Consider the following 15708-nt stretch of genomic DNA (forward strand, 5'->3'; position numbering starts at 1 on the left):
GGTACCATATCATTGAGTTAATATGAATCGGGGTGCACTCATAGATATGAGAGAAGTCTCCATTGTCCCTTATGGGATGTTTGTGGAACAATTATTATGATCGTTTAAGATGAAAAATTTTCTACAAATTTGTTCGCCAGCAATTTTCACTGTAGGTCCTAGAATACACCAAACTCCAGAAATATGCAAAACTAAAAACAAATTTTAGGGTTAAGGTCGTACTTCATGTGAGTTTTGGCAAAATTGTCATACAAAACATTATTTAAGAATAATGGCGCCAACGACAAAAATGTTATCCACTAAATTTTACTATAAGTCACCAAATAAATTAAATCTCTATTTGTATTACATACCAAGGAAATATCGGTATCAAGTTCGCCAAAAAGCCAAGAAAATAAAATAGGGGTGCAAGCTTCTACCATTTCTACAGTTTTGGAAATGTTTGAGTTAATATTACCTGGAATCTTTGCACTTTATGGGGTATTTGGCAACTTTGTTGACAAGAATGTGAGGAATATTTTTCTTAAAAATTAACAATAGAGTGAGTCATAGAAGGGGTATTTTTGGTCCATTTGCCCACAAATCTTTAAAATCGCTTATAAGATGTGATAAATTTTGTCTATGGGTCCTAGAATACATCAAAACTGTAAATTTTACCTTACACAATATTCTGACATTCTGAATCAACGAAAATATGTACATATCTGCATGACAAAATATCACATAAAAACGAAAAGTGTAATTTTGTGCAGGATGTTTCGATGGAAATTGGTAAAAAACTCTTCCCTTTTTATAACATGATAAAGTACTTGGGCTGTGTACATTATCATTTTACTATTTTCATAATTTATTGTGAAAATTGACTTTGAAAAAATCAACAAGTACGGACATCAATTATTAAAAAAAACGCACACTTCATTGGCGACACTAAACATCTTAAATACGTTTCACATACCCTTCATTACAACTACAAAAAAATATTTAAAAACCGTTGTTTATTTTGGATATTATCATAGTTTTCTAAACAGCGTAAATATTGAGACAAAAAATTCCAAAAAGGGTCACTTTGACCTGCTTTTATACCCAATTATTAAACAAGAAACGTATATATTTTTTCATAACTACTCGCAGTGGGATCCTATAAACAATATTTGACTCTATTTAGTGTAAATTGATACAATTTCTATTTCGATTTTTGGTCAGGTTTTTCCGAAAATTGGACACTGTGCTATGTCCACAATTATTGGTGTACCATTGGAAACACTAAATGCCAAATTACAGCCAATTCGGTATAAACATGAAGATAAAATTCTCAAAATACCTGAAACCGGGAGGTACCGATGTATGAGGTCTGTCGGAAAAAACGGACCCATATTGCTTTTGGTTTCATATTCATGTATTGTCATCCAAATTTGAAAAGTATGCTAAGTTTTAGTTCGATTGGTCAACTGAAACTGTGTTGAAAATTAGTTAATAGATTTGAACTAAACAGACACCAATGCGAGTTAAATAAAACACTGTAAAAACCCATGCTTCGTGGTCATCTTTGAAAATATATTTTTTAAATAATCCACGTTTTGTGGTATTTCTTAAAAAAATATTTTTTATTGGTCTTCCTACGAAAGTTGTTATCAACAACAGTTCTTCTTAGTAAAGTTGTTATCGACACTTTTTATACCCTACACCAAAACGTATAATAAATTTGTTTTTCGAAAAATGCATGTAACACCGCGAAATTTTGGTCGTAGGCCCCTCGTGGTGGACCAAAATTCATATCTCGACGAGATAAAGCGATTTTGATATGTGTGTCCGTCCATTAAACATTGTAATCACGCTACAGGCCGCAATTATGGACCACTCTTCACGAAAATTTGTATGGAGATCGGGTTTAGACCAGAACAGACCCCTACATTTTTTGGCGATGATCGTGAAATATTAAAGAGGTGTAATGGACCAAAAACTAAATTTTTATCCAATTTTGTAGCGGTTCTGAAGGTCGCAATGATAGTCTGATCGGCGCTGAATTTAATGTAAGCTTTGGGTTTATGACAGAAAAGTAGCTTGAAATTTATCCTGATGATCAGATAATATTTAACGGATTAAATGGATCAGAACTTTAGTGTGAAAATTGGTAATGTTGTTAATGACCGATTTCTTTAAAAATCCATTCGTCGATTTTTTGCGGTTTCCAAGCAAAATCGTGAAAACCTAAAAAAGCCCTTAAATCTGAATTTTGATCGCGATCAATTTAAAAGGCGCTCTGGCGTTTTTTTTTTTTTTTTTTGATGTTTCTCATCTATGAACTTCCTAGGTATAAAAACTTCCTAGGTATAAGCACGTTCCATTTAAAGTTGGTTCAGGCGCTCCGCGACATATAAGTGTGTTTTCCTTTATAGTTTTGGTTTGTTTATGAAGAACTACGTTTACCTTCCATACTACAAAATTTCGCATCCATGATAAAAAAGTATTAAATTCCAAGTTTTTTTTAATTGATGCAATATTCGATGATGTACGGGGTATTGAAGTTTTTATACTACCTTTGATTACAAGTAATGTAATATCTCGAAATACTGATATTTTTCATTGATCGAATCGGATAAAGTCACCAAAAGCTATTTCTTAATGCATTTAATATTTTTTCTTTTTTAACACAAATTTTTAATTTATGTACAAAATGGTCCTTCTGTCGGTTACGAAATAATGAAAATAATATATAAAGTGTAGCAATCATACATACATGCACATATTTCCACAACATCCCGCAAGGAACAAGGGAAAACTAGTGCCCAGGTGAAGTGGTGTAGGCTATCACATGGTCGGCCACGTACAACTATAGCCATCTTTTACTTGTTCTTTATAGAAAAGTTATAATTTTCGTCATTGAAATGTTGTATCCCGCCAAAAAAGCCTTTAAATTATAATAAAAAATCCTTGAAAATTATCTATAATTTATTGGCTTGGCTATCAATGCTTTCTATTATTTGCCACCATTCTAATGGCATATTAAGTGGAATGACTGTTACGGAAGTACATTCATTATAGTGGTAAGTCCGTTCGTTTTTATATCCATATTTTATGCCGCCATAAAAAAATATTATCAAAGAACAACTATGGAAATTTTTGGCTTTGTGTGCATTATTGCCAAAATAGATGCCATTGTCTGGCTACCTACAGCTAGTAATGACTTCTATTAAGGAAATTTGCAAAGATAGGCAGAATACAAAGGAAACGCGCTCTCCTTTAAAAAGAAATCTTAATTTAGCCTTTAGAGTCTCCACAGATGGAAGGACGAAGCCACAATGTTACCACATCCATTTAAACGGTAGCAACCCTGCTAGCAATTGGAAGTGAGTTTCGCACTCCCTCGCCTAAGAGGTCACTCCGGAGACACGCCAAGGAAGATTGTTGGTGAATTACACAAACAATTTCTATAGCCTTATAGTGATTACGTTTTATCGCGTATGCAGACTAGTGTTATGATTTTTTGACATTTTTTCTCAAAAATGATTTCCTGTAGCAGGGATGAATGAACTTTTGCCTAATAATCACTACGCTATCGTTTATTCCATTGATATATAAAAAAACTTCACGCACAAATCGATTTTAAAAATATAATTTTTTGAAAAAATTTATGAAATGAAAAAAAAAAATTTTTTCAAAAATTATTTTTTGTTGCACGAATGAATAAATATAAGCCTACTAATAACTATAATAATGTTTATTTCATTCAAATATTGAAAAAGGTCATCCACAAACCACTTTGAACAAATTTGTTGTTTGTTAAAAAATTATATCTTTAAATAAAAGCGTTTACGACATTTTTACGATTCTCAGAATTGAAGAAAATTAGTGAGAAATAAATGTTATGTCAGTTTAATTATCTCATGTGACTCTAAAGTTTATTTTCAATTGTATATCTGCTTACAGTGACTTCAAAAAATTTTCCATAATTTTGATAAATTCAAATTTTAAAATAATTTTGTGCGTGAGGTTTTTTCACCGAATCACCTTATAATTCTGATTTTATGTAATCTTGTGGCAAAACTCATCACGCTATGATACAGGGATATGAGGTTGTAAAAAAGTCATAACCCTAATGCAGACACTTCGGAGTGACTTCTGAGTGACTTCCAAGGCGATTGTTTACATTTATTTAATGAATCAACACATTTGAACAAATATAGAACATTTTCTATATGATGATTATATGAGGCGGTGGTGCAGTGGTAAGCATACTCGCTTTGCACTCTGAAGGTCCGGGTTCGCTTCCCAAGTCAGGCAACAAAACATCACATTTTTAAAATGACAAAATTAATGTAGGCGGAAATTGCAAAGAATAATTTCTCAAAATGAGAAGAAAAATAAAAAATAAATAAAAAAATTAAAAAATAAAAAAAATAAATAGAAATAAAAAATTTAAATAAAAATAAATAGAAAAAAATATATTTTTTTTAATTTCTAGAACTATCGCGCAAATGATCTTCTAGAAGTGTCGCTGGAGTCACTTCCAAGACGACACGCCGGCGTGGTTCATTTCTTCACAACGGAGGTCACTTCAGGGTGACTTCTGCGATTATCGCCGCGACTGTTTTCATCGCCCTGGGCGACACGCCTAAGTCACTTCCGCGATACTTTTTGCTTGCAGGGTAAGAACGTCTGTTCGACACACACACAACCACACATTGCCGTGGTTGAGGATGCTAATTCGACATTATCAATTAAACACAATGAATAATAATTCATGTTGGATGTAACATAATGCCGAAAGGCAATGGCAATGCCACAGCAGACCAAGTCGCTCAACATCCACGGCCATAACAATAACGTGAAGATACACAACAACAAGAAATAAACAAAGTTTTATTTTGTATACGCCCCTAAGCCTTGGTGGACCTGTCATTTGTGAATTGACTTTGTGTGCTAACGTCTTGCCTGGTCTTCAAAGTTGACCAGACGACAAATAACTGGCAGCCAGACAAGAAGTCAATATACCATATCAATGAGGTAGAGATACGGGAATAGAGGGAAGGCAAGTGAATTGTACAAGAAGATGACTGGATACAATTTTATTTTGTAAGTTGATAATATAAAACAAATCGATAATTAAGCTTGGAGAAGTTAAGCTATTGTGTCTTTGGGTAAAGAGGAAAATCTGTTATTGTAAATTCTACACCTTTTTCAGATGTAATTCGAATTATTTTAATTGTAATTCGAGAATTCTATTTGTAGTTCGTAACATTTCATTTGTAATTTGAGAAATCCATTTGTAATTCGAATTATTCCATTTGTAATTCGAATTATTCCATTTGTAATTCGAAATATTCCATTTGTAATTCGAATTATTCTATTTGAAATTTGAATTATTTCATTTGTAATTCGAATTATTCCATTTGTAATTCGAATTATTCCATTTGTAATTCGAATAATTTCCTTTGTAATTTCAAATAAAAAAAATCGAATTACAAATGGAATAATTCGAATTACAAATGGAATAATTCAATTTACAAATGGAATGTTACGAATAACAAATAGAATTCTCGAATTACAAATGAAATGTTAAGAAATACAACTAAAATGTTTCGAATTACATCTGAAAAAGGTGTAGTTGGAATGATGGATGTGTCATTATCGGCCACCACTTTTAAACACAAAAGTAAGGCCATGTTCATATTATAGCCTTTTGCATGGTTAACCTTCTTTATAAGGATTTATTTGAAATATATGCAATGGAATTGACATTTGAAACCCAGAGTGTTTGTAAAATCTGGTTATATATAAACGTACTATTACCATCGTCAGTTAACAAAACAAAAATGTTAAACGTTAGAACTTTTCTATAGACAATACACGGTGCTTTTGAACCAACTTTAAATGAAAGGAAGTTTTTGCAGATTCTGAAACTACAATGTTCATAGATGAAAAAAAATCAAGAAACAAAAAAATCGCTGCAGCGCTTTTTAAATAAATCGGGGTCAATAGTTTCCCAGCAAAATCGTGAAAACCTAAAAAAACCCCTAAAAATTAGAACTTTAACCGCGATTTATTTAAAAAGCGCTACGGCGATTTTTTTTTTGTTTTTAGATTTTTCTGATCTATGAACATTGTAGTTTCAGAATCCCCAAAAACTTCACAGGTGTAAGCTCATTTAATTTAACGTTTTGATAACCACTTTTGTATGCAGAACTTTTCCATGGGGAAAATATGCCGAAAAAAAAGTTTATATTGAAAATAGTTGTCCATAACTTTCGATAGCAACATTTTTATTAGGAAAATTTGTCGATATAAAATATTCTATGATGAGACCATGTTGGTAATAACCATTTGGAGAAAGGATGTGAAATAAAAGATTCGTTATCGACATCTTTTCTTCATAGAAAGTTTTTATCGATAACTTCTCTTAAAAGAAACGTTTTTTTTTCGATAATTTTACTTATAAAAAGTTCGATATTGCCAGTTTATTGTTATAGAAAAGTTGTAATCGAAAGTTTGCAACGATAAGTTGTTAAATTTGTCTTTGTAAAATAGTTGTGTTTTATCGGCTATTTTTTTATTATAGAAAATTTGTTATCGACAACTTTTTATTAAAGAATGAGGAAAATCGCTATTGTGTAAAGAGACGTGGATATCTTTATAGTTGTTGTTTTCGACAACATTTCTTTAAAGAAAAGATGTTATCGACAACATTTCTTTAAAGAAAAGATGTTATCGACAACATTTCTTTAAAGAAAATATGTTATCGACAATATGTTGTTATCGGCTTTTTCTTTGAAGAAAATTCTTATTGACAACTTTTCATGATAGTAAAATTTGTTATCAACAACTCTATACAACAATTGTTTTTGGACAACCTTTCTTTAGAGAAAAGTTATTATTGAAAAATCTTCTTTATAAAAAAGTTGTTATCGACAAATGTTCTTTATAGAACAGTTTTTATTGGCTATTTTTCTCTAAAGAATATATGTTAACGAAAACTTTTCATTATAGAAATGTTATTATAGACAACTTTTCCTTATAGAATAGTTGCTATCGAAAACTTTTGTCTATAGTCGTTCTTATCAACAAATTTTCTTTATAGAAAATTTATTATTGAAAAATGTTTTTTATAGGAAAAATTTTTGTCGTCAAATTTTCTTTATAGAACAGTTTTTATCGGCTAATGTTCTTTAAAAATAGATGTTAACGAAAATGTTCATTATAGAAATGTTATTATCGACAACGTTTCTTTATAGAAAGGTTGTTATCGACAACTTTTTGTATAAAAAAGTTGTTATCGATAACTTTTCTGTATAAAAAAAGTTGTTATCTCCAACTGTTCTGTATAAAAATTTTTATCGACAACTTTTGTGTATAGAAAAGTTGTTATCGACAACTTTTTGTATAGAAAAGTTGTTATCGACAACTTTTTGTATAGAAAAGTTGTTATCGAAATGTGAGGAAACAACTAACTTTCTTCAAAATATATTTTTGCAAATTTTAGCGAATTTTTCGCCCTAAAAAAATTTAAAAAGATGGAAATAGGCAAGTCGTTAACAAAAGCCTCCAACAAAATGTGAGGAAACAATTAACTTTCTTCAAACTATATTTTTGCAAATTTTCGCGAATTCTTCGCGATATCTCAAAAATAAAATACTTCAGATCCTTCCTTGGATAAATACGAACATTTTAAGACAAACGCGAAACAAATCGGTTGTAAATTGGTCGAGTTTTTGATTCACGTACGAACGCCATTTGAGTTTTGTATAATAGATTTGTTATCGACAACTTTTCTTAATACAAAAGTTGTTATCGACAATTTTTCTTTGTAGAAAAATTGGTATCGACATTTTTTTTATAAGAAAGATTTAATCGACACTTTTTCGAACCCAGGGCTTTTATCGCAATTTTTGTTGATATAAATATATGTATATGAAGTATAAATTTTTTCTCTAGAGAAAAATTATTGTCCATTATCTCCTCTATTCTTAAATTACCAGACTGTTTAGTCACCGACAGACTTATCATCAACTTCCTTGTATGAGCTAACCCTAATTGCCTAACGCTTAAATTAATATCGAATAAATGTTCCATCCTCAAACAATTTGTTATTCATTTCTTCACTTTCTGCTCTAACAAATATTCTATGGGTACTTGGAATGCCACTTATCAAAAAGAAATTTAAACAAAAAAATTCAGGAAGAACAACAGCAATTATGCTTATCAAGTGATAATGACGCAAACTGTTTCTTCAATGTTTAGGACAGGCAAATTTAAATAAACTGCCCTCAGGCCACAAATAATGCAGGCCACTTTCTTGTCAAGCTGAAAAAAGGAAACAGAAAAAAGGGGCATCATTTCCTAAAATATAAATAATAACTGATTGCGTGAAAATTGTAGGCGAACGACAACCACAAGAGCAACAGCAAAAAATGAAAATATTTTGGCATTATTACAAAGAGGCAAATGTTTATTTCGACTTGATTGCCATTCCAAATGAAATGAGGTGTTTGGTTGGTGTTTTGTTTTTTTCGTTGAGTGGGATGTGGTGGTAATGAAATGGATTCCGATCATGAATTAACATAAAATGTTTGCAATAAACAGAAAAAAAGAAAAACAATTGGCCTTGAGGATATTGATTGAAAAAGCGATGGAATTTTTGCATTGGAATATAAATTGGTTTTGATTTTGAGGCACGTTTTAATATTAAAGATGATAGCAAGGTAGTCATTTCGATAGCAATTGATAAAATATGGGTTTGTGGTTTGGCAGTGAATTTTGTAATCTTCCTAGGCCCAACAAATTCTTTTTTGGCCCAACAAAGTCTGCGGCAATGGCTACAATAGTAAGTACGTGAACACCAACTATTCTTTACATTATCTAGAAATATCAAAACAAAACTTACACTGCTCTCCACATGTTCTTTCATCTTCCCTTCCCCTTGTCGTGTAATTCGTTTTAATAAACAACTTAATGGCCCGTTGTTCTAACCCCATAAACAATAAACCTCGCTATCCATCCAATCCAATTGTTGTTTCCTTTAAGTGCTACAAATCTATTATTCGTGTTTTCGATAATTGCATCAGAATGTGGACACTATTGACCGCGCATTGCGTGACACCCACCCATATAAGTAGTTCAAATGAGGTTAAAGGTGAAAATGTTGACTGTTGTATCGTTGAAGAGTGTGTGTGTGTTTGCCATCCACTGCCACTGTGTTAATTAAAATGACTTAAATACTCCGATACCAGTCCTGGTGCTTCTGACCTGCTTTATAGCCATTAAGCTGAACATTTATGTACAGTAATGATGATTAAATTTAGTAGCACTTCCCATAATTCTTAACTTCAAACTACTGTTAAGTGCAGTAATCTAAAATGTTTACATTGTTTTATCAAGAACAACAACAAATAAGAAGATTAAGTCGCAAACATTGCAAGTAGGCAGTGGTGATTCAGAGATTACCTTAAATTCGTAGTAGAAAACTATGCCTTCATGTTTGGAAAAGAGCTCGGTATAGCATAACCTTATCTCGAGAAAAATTTATATTAATAACTCTTCTTTTCTGATAAACACTTTTTATAAAAGTTTTCATTATAAAAGTTGTTATGGAAAACTTTTTGTTCTATAAAAGTTGTTTTGAATAATCGGCAAATTTTCTCTACAAAAAAACTTTTTTAACCGACAAATTTTCTCCACAGAAAAACGGTTATCGTCAACTTTTCTCCATAAAACGCTTTTATCGACAACTTTTCTTCATAGAAAATTTATATTCGACAACATTTCTCCATAGAAAATTTGTTATCGACGACGTTTCGATAACAACATTTCGACAACATTTCTCCATAAAATTTTTTTATCGACGACGTTCCTTCAGAGAAAAGTTGTAATCGAAAAACTTTTTCTCCACCGAAAATTGTTATACCCTCAGCATATATGCTAACGAGGGTATATACACTTTCATAGGACAAAATGTGCCTAATCGAAATAATGGTTTTAGACCCCAAGTATGTTTGGACGAAATGCGTTTCAGACAATTTGGAGTTGATTTAGCCATGTCCGTCCGTCCGTCTGTCTGTCTGGCTGGTGCGCACGATAACTCTCGAACGGATAAACCGATTTGGTCCAAAATTTGCCTATCGCAATATTTTTTCCAAACTTAGTTTAAGTTCGAAGATGGGCTATATCGGTCCATTCCTTCTGGTACCTCCCCACAAAAGTTCGAAAATGTTCGGAAAATTTGTGCTCACGATAACCCTTAAACAAAGTAACCGATTTGGTCCATACATTTTGTTGTAGCAACTTGTATAACGGTATAAGTTTCATCAGGGGCCAGTCCATACATCCTGAGAAAATAGCCTGAAAGGTAAAAAAAGCAGTATGACACCGTGTATAGTGGTTGGAGCGCAAGATAACCCTCGAACGGATTTGCCGATTCGGTCCACAATTTGGTATTCGTAATATTATGTGCAAACTTAGTTTAAGTTCAAAGATAGGCCATATCGGTCCACTCCTTCACAAAAGTTCAAAAATGTTCGGAAAAATTGATAAGATAAGTCTTGATGGGAGTGACCGATTCGGTCCATACTTTACACATCCTAAAATATCTACCAGATATTGATCAGGTTCGAATATGCACTATATTTGTCCACTCCTTCGGGTACCTCCAACACAAAATTTTGGATAAATTCACTTTAAGACCCGCTCTCGAATCACTTTGATTTTTGTTGAAGCAACTTGGCATTCACTACCTCAATGACAGCAGTAACAGTTTTTTCAGGGGCAAGTCCATACTTCTTGGGAAAACAGCCCGAAAGATGTAAAAACCCCCTATGGCACCATATGTAGTGGCTGGAGGGGTCGAACCGAATACTGCGTTCCTCGATACTTTGGATATTGAAATATTTCTTCGAATATTCGATGAAATTCGAAGGTGCTGCTTATAGATCCACTCCTTCCGGTACCTCTCCCACAAAAGTTCGAAAATATTCGCTAAAATGTATAACGAGGGTTTTGACTAGGGCTGAAGTAAGTTCAGTCGCTTCCATGGTCAACACAAGGATGCACAAAACCTTAAGGAAAACACGATTTATTTAATTTCTTTTTATCACCTCTCTTAGTGCCTAAATAATGAGAAGCATGTGGACGTTTGAGTACTTTAGGCTTATTTATTTGGTACGACTATTCGTCTCGGCAGGGTGGCTTCGTATGGTTACTGTTATGCTACAGTCTTCAGTGGCTTTGGCGGGTTCGTCTGAATTTGGCACAGTGGTATCAGTCGGCCCGACGGTGTTCGGATGACAGGAGGGGAAGTATTGGTTCTCGTAAAGGTGGGGGACTCGGCTCATATTGCCGAGTGGAAGCGGGTTGATTATAGTCGGTGTGCTGACGGCACTCAACGTTGGAGTCGAATTGATGACGCTCGGCTACAATAGTTGTGTTGACTGCGGTTCGGTTTGATGTAATGTGGTGAACAACACTCGGTTCGGCCTGCTTGTGCTGATGCCCCTCGGGTTGGGGAATCGGGTTGGTGGCGCTCGGTATAGCCGGCTCTAATAGGTGTGCTGATTACCCTTGGTTTCGGCAATCAGATTAATGACCCTCGGCTCGATATCCCCGTCAACGGTACTCGGGTAGGTGGCACTCGGCTCGGTGTAGTCGGTCTGGAACGAGAGGAGACGATTGAATAAGTTCGAAGCGAACGTGTCGCGGAAGCGAACGAGTTGCAGGAAGAGAACGAATCGCGGAAGCGAACGAATGGCAGGAAGCGAACTAATCGCGGAAGCGAGCGAATCGCGGGAAGCGAACGAATCGCAGGAAGCGAATCGCAGGAAGTGAACTAATCGCTGGAAGCGAACTAATCGCGGAAGCAAACTAATCGCGGAAGCAAACTAATCGCGGAAGCGAACGAATCGCAGGAACCAAGGCCTTGGGTTTTGTACGAAATCTTCCGACTGCGGACACTGCCACAAATAAAATATTTCGTACTCGGGTAACTCCAGCACTTGGCGATTCTTCGTGTTTAAAACCGAAGTATTTAGCTAGGGAGTGAAATAAAGTGATTGAGAATTATTTCCCCACAGCTTGAAAAGTGTCCTCATGTCATTACAGCGAAGTAAAATAATTCTATAATATCGGTTACCAAACAAGATTCGATATTTCGTGATGCACGTATGTCAATGGCAAGTGGACTTTTAACGGGAATTGCTATAACACGTTAAGGTGGGGTATATATTAAGCTGGGCAATGTAAAACCAAATTAATATAATATATAACATGTATCGGTCACGTTACAAATGATACGCGCGATTTCTCATAGACGTAGCAACCGATTTGTTCAAAACTTTGGATATCTAAATATTGTCGAAACTTAGTATATGTTCAAATTTGGGCCATATCTGTCCAATCCTTGTGGTACCACCCACACAAATGTTCAACATTTATATTTGGTTCGAGGACTCTTTGGACATTTTTATCGAAGTTTTTCCTATTGGCCCTGTTTACAGCGATATTATGTTTTTTTGTAGGCTAGTGTGGTAAAAAAGCGCTATCTATCGATATTCTCGCCAATTTTTGAGCTTTAATCCACTTGTCGGTCCATACGCCCAAAATTTTTAAAAGTTTTTTGGAAAAAAAAAGTATTTCAATCCACACTGGCTGAGGGTATATCTCTGTCGGCAAACCCGACTGATACTTTTTTACTTGTTACTGATAACTTTTCTCCAAAGAAAATTTCTTACTAACAAGTTTTCTCCAAAGAAATGTTGTTATCGACATGTTTCTTAATAGGGAAGTTGTTATCAATAACTCTTCTCTTCTCTCTTCTCGAAATTGTTCTCCATAGAAAAGTTTTATTTAAAAACAACTAGCTGACCCGGTCCGCGTTGCTGGCCCGTTGTTTGGGTTCTCCGTGTAAACTTTAGTTATCTATCCAGTATTGATACAGCCATAGTAAGGCATCCCTCTAGAAACTTCATAATATAAATCAATGTTTTGACATAAATTCCATGTAATGGTATTCCCCAAATTTAAGATATAAAATCTCTTTTATTATACCCTTCACCATAAATTGACACTTTAAAGCACTTTGTGACCCACATATAATGATCGGTGAACGTCAATTAACATTGCTATGTATTGGATTGTTGGCCTCGGTTGGGGTCGTAATTATTACTGCAGAGAATTGTCAGTATAGGTCCACATTTTGATAAAGCTCCCATAGAACGGTACCGGCTGATTTTCGCTAATTTTGAGGATTTAACATCATTATCACACCGAAATGGCTAAAATTTGGTTTTAATGTAATTTAAAGAGGAGAGCAGAAATATTCGGATCGACCGAAAGACACCCCTTTTTATTTGCGCTCGGTATGTAACAGTTATAGGTTCACGTTTTGATATAGCTCCCATAAAGCAGTACCTCCCGATTTTCGATAGTTTGGAGATATAGTCACTTTTGGGGGTCGTAAACAGTCTTGCAGAGAATTTTCAGTATACGTCCTCGTTTTGATATAGCTCCCATAGAAGGGTGGCGCCTGATTTTCGCTATTTTTGGTGGATTTAACCTCTGGATAGTGACATCTCATGTTATCGGGATTTTACTGGATTCCAAAATGTGGAGTTGATCGCGCTATCCCACTTATTGTTTAGTGTTCAGCGTTTATAGCATTTTTTAGGCACGCAAAATTGTGTATATTATCTGAAATAATAAATGTTTGAACATTTTGTGATGACCGCGATATTTCAATTCCGCGAAGACCATTCAGGGTCAAGACGGTAATTACAGTAGTATTGCAAACAATCTGTAAACAATACGTTCAAAAATATCATGGACTTTAAAAAAATTGAAGGAGAACTTTCGGTCATTACACTTAGCCATATTAAAATAGCTCACGACCGCGCTACCCCACTTGTTCAAGCTAGTGTTCATATCATTTTTGTGTCACGCTTACTAAGATTATGTATATTAATTGAAATAATACATTTTTGAAAACTTTGTGATGACCGCGATCATTCAGGGAAAACAATCTGTAAACAATACGTTCAAAAATATCAAAGATTTCTGATTTTCTTAAAAACATTGTGGGGAGGACCACCGGTCACTACTCTTAGGAGTAAAAAACAGCTTACGACCGTTCTAATTAATTGAAATAATACATTTTTGAAAATTTTGGGATGACGCAACGACCATTCAGGGTCAAGACAGTAATTACCATAGCATTGCAAACAATTTGTAAACAATATATTAAAACGTATCTTGAATTTCGCGGTTTTCTTAAAAAAATTGTGGGGAGGACCACCGGTCACTACACTTAGCGGGATAAAAAAATAGATTACGACCTATTCTCAGACCTAAAAACTCCACATACAAAATTTCATAAGATTTCCCAATCGATTTTTCGGAATTTCTATATAGTGACATCTCAAGTCATCGGGATTTTACTGTATTTCAAAATATGGCGTTGACCGCGTTATCCCACATATTGAAGCTAGTGTTATAGCGGTTTTGTAGTCACGCTTACTAAAATTAGGTATATTATCTGAAATAATAAATTTTTGAATAATTTGGGATGACCGCGATATTTCACTTCCGCGACGACCATTCAAAAAAATATATAGCCTATTTTCACCACTGGTGTTCCCAGTACATTATCTGAAATTTTCAAGAAAATCTATTCAGCGGTTTTTGAGTCTATTCGGAACATACAAACATACTAACATACACACATTGCCTTTTATATATTAGATTTGTTAACAACAACATTTCCGTTAAGAAAAATTGTATCGACAACTTTTCGTTCTGTAAAGTAGGGTACACACGATCAGTTTTGCATGTCGATTTTTCGAAATTATCGATTACTGTCAAACAGTCCAGCAACCACAAAATATTTTGTGGTTGCCTGATGACTGACAAAAATTAGCGGCCACACTGGCAAGCAACCGATTATTTGAGCAAAACTGATCGTGTGTACCTCACTTAAGAGTTGTTGTGGACAAATTTTCCTTATAACAAAGTTGTTATCGACAACTTTTCGTTATAGAAAAGTTGTTATCGACAACTTTTCCTTATAACAAATTTTTTATCGACAGCTTTTCGTTAAAGAAAAGTTGTTATCGACAACTTTTCGTTATAGAAAAGTTGTTATCGACAACTGTTCGTTATAGAAAATTTGTTATCGACAACTGTTCGTTATAGAAAATTTGTTATCGACAACTTTTCGTTATAGATTAGCTGTTATCGACAACTTTTCGTTATAGAAAAGTTGTTGTCGACAACTTTTCGTTATAGAAAAGTTGTTGTCGACAACTTTTCGTTATAGAAAAGTTGTTGTCGACAACTTTTCGTTATAGAAAAGTTGTTGTCGACAACTTTTCGTTATAGAAAAGTTGTTGTCGACAACTTTTCGTTATAGAAAAGTTGTTATCGACCACTTTTCGCTATAGGAAAGTTGTTATCGACAACTTTTCGTTATAGATTAGTTGTTATCGACTTTTCGTAGTAGAAAATTTGTTATCGAGAGCTTTTGGTTATAGAAAAGTTTTTATCGACAGCTTTTCGTTATAGAAAATTTGTTATCGAGAGCTTTTGGTTATAGAAAAGTTTTTATCGACAGCTTTTCGTTATAGAAAAGTTGTTATCGACAAATTTTTGTTATAGAAAAGTTGTTATGGACAACTTTTCGTTATAGAAATGTAGTTATCGACAACTTTTCGTTATAGAAATGTAGTTATCGAC

The sequence above is a fragment of the Musca autumnalis genome, unplaced genomic scaffold, assembly GCF_047663935.1.
Source record: "Musca autumnalis isolate F117 unplaced genomic scaffold, ASM4766393v1 scaffold_1, whole genome shotgun sequence".
In the NCBI taxonomy this organism is placed as follows: domain Eukaryota; kingdom Metazoa; phylum Arthropoda; class Insecta; order Diptera; family Muscidae; genus Musca; species Musca autumnalis.